At 41.3% G+C, this 6,896-nt stretch overlaps 1 protein-coding gene across 3 annotated transcripts in view; it reads right to left on the reverse strand.

The window, feature by feature from the left end:
- The window catches only part of degs2 (delta(4)-desaturase, sphingolipid 2), a 72,550-nt gene that overhangs the window by 64,665 nt on the left and 989 nt on the right, over positions 1 to 6,896 (reverse strand). The gene's annotated exons all lie outside the window — the stretch shown is intronic.

Genomic DNA, 6,896 nt, shown 5'->3' on the forward strand with positions numbered 1-6,896 from the left:
ACATTCAGCCAGAGACTCATTCCACCGAGATGCAGCACTGAGCGTCATAGGAAGTCATTCCTGTCTGTGGCCATCAAACTTTACAACTCCTCCCTTGGAGGGTCAGACATCCTGGCTCAGGCTGGTCCTGGACTGATTTCATAATTTACTGGCATAATTTACATATTACTATTTAACTATTTATGGTTCTATTACTATTTATTATTTATGGAGCAACTCTAACGAAAACCAATTTCCCCCGGGATTAATAAAGTATGACTATGACCATGACTATTAATACAGCTATTTCAACTGCTTTTAAATATGAATTATGCTTCAGTTAGAAGTTGTTTTTGAACGCTTTCTTGTAAGATTCCATAAGTAAAATAAGAGCAGAAATAGCTGGCTACACCAGAAAGATAGACACATTTGATTGCACTAGAGATAACTGGATATTGTATATTGAGCAAATTGAGCAGCATTTTAAGGCAAATGAGAAGCGTGTGCCAGTTTTGCTGAGTGCATTGGGTATAAAGGCTTACAGTTTGCTTAGTGGTGTTTATAAACCTGTGAATTTGTACGTTTTCAGCCTTTTTTAGAAGAACCTGACTGTGTCTTTCCTTCCGAAGAACATGTGCTGCGATTTCCTTTTAACTCAAAGGTCTCGCTGCGCTTGAACAGGCAGGTAGTCATCTCGGGTTTATTTAATTTCCTTGTCTCCCCTGTTATGTTTTGTAACTCCAAACATAAAACAGATTGAAATCAAAACACAGGGCTGGGAAAATTCATGTACCTTCTTTGTTTCGTTTTTACTTTAGGTGAGGTACTTACATATTACACGGTACATGAAGACGTATGCCGTTTACATACTTTGTACATATAACACATAATGAATTCTATAAACAACAGAATGCTTAATCAAATACAGGTCGACCTTCACTAATCCGGCACCATTGGGACCTGAGGAGTGCCGGATTAGTGAAAATGCCAAATTACAGAAGGATCACATTAAGCATAATCAGTGCCGGATTATCGAAGGAACCGGATTACAGGTAGTCGGATTAGTGAAGGTCGACCTGTAGTATATTTACAATATTACTCAAATATTACTGAACTATTAAAATAAACAACAGAGAATAATCAAAAATGAGAGAACTGCTCGAAATTTAACTAAAGGTCAAATTTCACTGAATACCAAACTAATAGACCCTACATAGTTCCTACCCAATACTGAATTTTTCAAAACATAAGTTTTCAAGGCATTTGTATTTATCTATAAATCAGAAGTGTGCACATTATTAATTTGCTCTCCAACAGATCTGCAATGAAAATTTAACAAATGATGTAATAACACTGAATTGAAACAATGTCATAATTTAGTATTAAGTATTGTCATTGTCTTTGCAGACTGTCTCATGAGAAGGCCACACAGTGAAACGTTACACCAGTGTCTCCCTTCCACCAACCCCCACCCTCATTTCTAACATTTACCAGCAGTATTGCATAGGAGGACCAGAAGCATTGTGAGGATCCCTATCACCCATCCCACAATCTCTTTGACCCACTGCCATCAGGAAGGAGGGACAGAAGCATCAGAACTAGGACTGCCAGACTGGGTAACAGGCTAGGGAATATCCTGCCACCACTGAGGCCTCGTCACGAGGAGGGTGAGCTGTTTGCTATTTGCCCATGCTGCTCACTACATGCATTTAAAATCATATTTTATTAACTCAGGATTTGTGATTTTGTTTTATGTGCTGTGTACGGTTTGTAGATGCACCATGGTCCAGAGGAACATTATTTCATTTGGTTGTACAGTCAGATGACAATAAACTCGAAATTTAAATTATGAAACCACCACCCAATCATTTGCTTTTTTTCATATAGATATCACAAATACTGAATATTTTGTATTTTGGAAGGAAAACTTTTAAGTGCATTTTTCCTAACAGTTGAACGACGAATCTAAGGTCTGTAAATCATTCACAACATCAAATGGATAAACATAATTTTAGTCCCCAATTTAAAACAAACAAGTTAATGATTACTGAAGGCAGATGAGAATAATGCTGACTTCTTATAACACCTCTACCTTCCCAGCAGTATTTAGCCTGCATCTTGGGAACATAATCCATTTTAAGTCACACACTTTTCAGATGTGTACATACTATCCCAATCCTTTGTAACAGCTGGGTCAAAATCCTGGAATATAGCTCTACTGACTGGGAAATCATTAGCCCCACAGACAGAACACAGGTGCTCCATAAAAGATACACGTAATCCAATGTAGGAGACACTAATGCAGAGAGCATTTAATTAAAATGGAATAAACATATGAATCACTGCTTCACCTGCAAAGGCTGCTATTCCCCCATTTCATCCCACTATATTCCCATAATCTTTTCCAATCTTCCCCAATCCCAAACGATCAATCCTTAGCAGAAGCCTAAAGCACCACATCTTCATTCATAAAATTCCAAGCCTGACAAAACATTGAATCTTTCTTCCATTGTATCCAACATTACTTTTACCAAGATGGTTCAAACCAGGTTTCAGACTCTTTCTCCCATCTCCAGAGTTCCCAATTCACTTAGACCCTCATTCCGATCTCTCACCTATCCCCTTGATCTACTCACTGCTAACTCCGATATGACATTGGCTACCCCGGTACTTCCACACCACTCCCTTCTTAATTTGCAGCAGTCCACACCAACACTGATATTGTCATCAAGTCTGCCAATAGCAGAAGTGCTAGTATGCCGTGGCAAACTGACTTCTATCTCAGAAGTCAAAAATCAGCCCTGACACATCTTCATTTCTCCCTTTGGACCATGATCCCAACACCAATCATCAGAGTGCAGACTCCCAGGTAGTCATGGACATCTTTACTCAGGAGACCTTTCCTCCATAGCTTCCAACCTGGTATTATCCCAGCCCCAAACCGCTCACTCCTACCTCCTTCGCAAGTTTCACAAGCAGGATTGCCCAGGCAGAATTGTTTAAATTAGCTCTTGCTCCACTGAACTGATTTCTTCCGACCTTGACTCCATCCTGCCTCTGACATTCGAACAGTTTCCAATCCACTGTGTCATCTGGCTCATCCTTACCATGGACATCCAATTGCTTTACAACCCTGCTCCACATTAGGATAGATTTAGGACTCTCCTGTTCTTTCTCAATAAGACACAACAAATTCCCCTCCACAAACACCGTCACTAGGCTGCACTCATTGTCATATTGAGCAAGTTCTACTTCAACTCTGCTCTCTTTCTCCAGGTTAAAAGGAAACTATGGGAACCGGCATGGGCTAAATCTACAGCTGTCATCAAACACTGTTTTCCAGTCCTAATCAGGTCCCTTCCTCAACTCTTTTTTTCCTATCACATCAACAGCTGTATTGGTGTTGCTTCCTGCACATAAACACAGCTCAAAAATGTAATCAATTTGCTGAAGGTTTTCACCTTGCTCTCATTTTCACACAACCCACCTCTAACCCTTGCCTTCCCTTTCTCCATAAGAGATAGCCTAATCAAAATAGATTAGCCTATAGATGACCACAGCTATACTGACTATACTGTTTCCCACCATGCTCCCTATAAAGGCATTGTTCCACTCTCCTAGTTTTGATTGTCTTTGTTGTATTTGCTCTAACAAAGAGACGTTGTACACGGGTATCTAAACTCACATCCCAACTGTGGCTTCCCTTCTACTCTAATAGTCAGAGCCCCTGACCAGACTTCAACTGTTTCCTGCAAAGGTCCCATTCCACTGACTTCCCTGTTCAATGGATCATCAGTTACCATGTCTGTCAGCTCCTAAAAGGCTCCTCTCTACAACCATCTTTTGTCTGACATCTACCATCATGAAGTGTCTCAAGAGGCTGGTTAACTCCAACCTCCCAGACAATCTTGATGCACTGCAACTGACTCACTGCTGAAGCAGGTCTACGACACATGCCATCTTCCTGAGGTATCTGGACAGTAAAGACACCTGTCAGAATATTGATTATTGATTACAGTTCTGCCTTCAATACTGTATCTCCAAGCAAACTCGTATTCAAACTCCTAGAAACTGGGAGTCAACAGCTTCCTCTGAAACTGGACTCTTGTCTTCCTGCCCTATAGGCTGGAAACACTCAGGATAGGCAGCAACACCTATGCCATGATTACCCTCAACACTGGTGCCACATGAGACTGTATCCTCAGAGCCATACTCTACTCTGTGTACTCTCACAGCAGCAAGGCCAAATTCTGCACTAACCCCATCTTCAAGTTGGCAGCTGATACCACAGAAGTGGGCATCATTTCAAATAATGATGAATCACAGGACAGGTGACCCCTTTCCCTTCCTCTATTCCCCACTCTTCTTACCTACCTATCACTTCCCCTTGTGTTCCCTCCTCCTTCCCTTTCTCCAATGGTCCACTCTCGTCTCCTATCGGATTCCTTATTCTCCAGTCCTTGACCTTTCCTACCCACCTGGCTTTACCTATCACCTTCTAGCTAGTTTCCATCCCTCCCCATAACGTTTTATTCTGTCATCTTCCCCCTTTCTTCTCAGTCCTGAAGAAGGGTCACTGTCCAAACAGCGACTGTCTATTCATTTCCAGAAATGCAGCCTGACCTGCTGTGCTCCTCCAGCATTTTGTGTGTGTTACACGAGTAAGAGATAGCCCAGTGATATGATGTCATGATAGCCTTCCCCTCAACATTAGCCAAACAAATGAGCTAGTTATTGACTTCAGGAAGAGATGCAGTGCCCTTGCACCTGTTTACATCAATGGTCAAGAAGTTGAGAGCTTCAAGTTCCCTGGAGTGAACAACACCAATACCCTGTCCTAGTCCAAACACAAGCTCACCAGGACCTCTGCTTCTTCAGGAGGTTAAAATAACTTGCCACACCTCCTACCTCAAAACTGGGAAAATAAATATTGACTCTCACCAATATTTATCAATGCACCATAGAAAGCATCCTATCCGGATGAATCATAGCCGGGTGTGGCAACTGTTGAACATGGACGACAGAGAGTGGTAGACACAGCTCTGGAAAAGAGAATTCTCATCATGGATTCTGTCTATGCCCCAGTAAGGCAGCCAGCATAATCAAAGACCCCACCCTCCCCAGACAGACATTCTCTCTTCTTCCCTTCCCATCAGATAGAAGATAAAAAAAAGCATGAAAGCATGGGCCACTGGGCTCATGGACAGCTTTAAGCCTGCTGTTACGCTACTGAACAATTCCCTAGTACAATAAAATGGACTTTTGACCTCACAATCTAACTTACGTTACCTGCACTTTATTTTCTCTGGAACTGTAACATCCTATTCTGCACTCTGTTATTGCTTTACCTTGAACTCCCTCAACGTACTGTTGTAATGAATGGATTTGTATGAATGGTACGCAAGACACATTTTTCACTTTTATGTTTAGCAATTTAAATGACCGACTGCCTTCTCTTTCAGCATTTTTAAGTCAAGCTTTCCTCTTGAGATTCCCTGGTCCTCTTTTCCATCAACAACCACTCCCTACAATGTTTCCAATGCAAACAGCTGATGTCATGCTTGCTCTTCCACCCATCCCCACCTCTCAGGGACCCAGACAATTCAAGTGAAGCAGAGATTCACGTGTCCTCCGTTCAGTTTCATGAACTATAATCAAGTGGTCTCCTCCTGTTTTGTTGAGCACTTGCACTGAGTCTACAGAGCAACCCCAAGCTTCACCTGGTACAGGGCTCCATGCAAACTCATCTTCTTCTTGGACCTCCAGACTCAATTTTAAATTTAAATTTCTCTGTTTATCAGAACTGGACATGTCTGCTCTAAATCACATACTGGATCTGTAATATTGGCTCAGGTTCTTAGCCCCACTAAAATGGTTTGATCTGCAGACTACATGCTACAGTCCTGCCATTCCCAACAAATTACGGCAGCTTTGTTTGCATTACCAACTTTTAACTGCCACCATTGACCCAAAGGCATTTACACCTCATCTCCCCAGGAATCCTGGTGTTACTTATCCTGAAGATAGATCAGTTCCCTTGTTTTCTCCATCCTTCTCCAAAGGACTCAAAGGGAGAAGGCAGAAGAATGGTTTAACAAATCAACCATGATCGTACGGCAGAGCAGCCTGGATAGCCTATTTCTGCTCCTGTGTGGCATGCGCTCTTCCCAACTTTGTCTGAATCGTTCCCAGTCCTGACAAAGGGCTGCTGATCTGAAATGTTAATTCTGCTTCTTTTCCACCGATGCTGACTGACCTGTCAAGTACTTCCTGTTTTTTTTCTCTAACTAAAAACATAGCCGTTAATACCGGAGCGATTAAAACTTCGATGCTCGAGTGAACAGCAGACTGCGAGCAAAGCGAATTAAAAGGACTCATGGGCCGTGTAGGTATCATCGGTCAAAAAGAATACTTGATAAGTTAAATCAGAGCAGTGGAGGGAAGGTTGAACAAAATCGAACCAGTCTTTAAAAAATACAAATTTAAAAATAATTAAACTTTTCAAACGTCGACGCAGGGAGTTGACTTAAAATGTGATCCTTTTAAGATCTTATTCTATTACATTTACGCATTAATGTAATAATGTTATGTATTAATATGTGAAGCATATCAAAGTGCTAAATGTACGTTGTTGCAGAAACTCTTGGGTGCAACCTGAAAGAGTTAATATTTTCATAATGCTTCTTCATTTTCAATGTGGAATACGATAATTCCACTTTTTGCACGCACTTAGATTTGCGACAGGTGTCATGGAAATTCATTCACCAGTGAAAACAAAGTTTACTGCCGCACCTAAATGATCCTTGTCCAGCCCCACCCGACTGACCAAAAAGAAACAATCTTCACGATTTTATACATTTATCTTTCCAAATATATTCCGAATGTGGTGTAGTCATGTTTAGATTCCTTATAACGTT

The sequence above is a fragment of the Mobula birostris genome, chromosome 1, assembly GCF_030028105.1.
Source record: "Mobula birostris isolate sMobBir1 chromosome 1, sMobBir1.hap1, whole genome shotgun sequence".
Lineage (NCBI taxonomy): Eukaryota > Metazoa > Chordata > Chondrichthyes > Myliobatiformes > Myliobatidae > Mobula > Mobula birostris.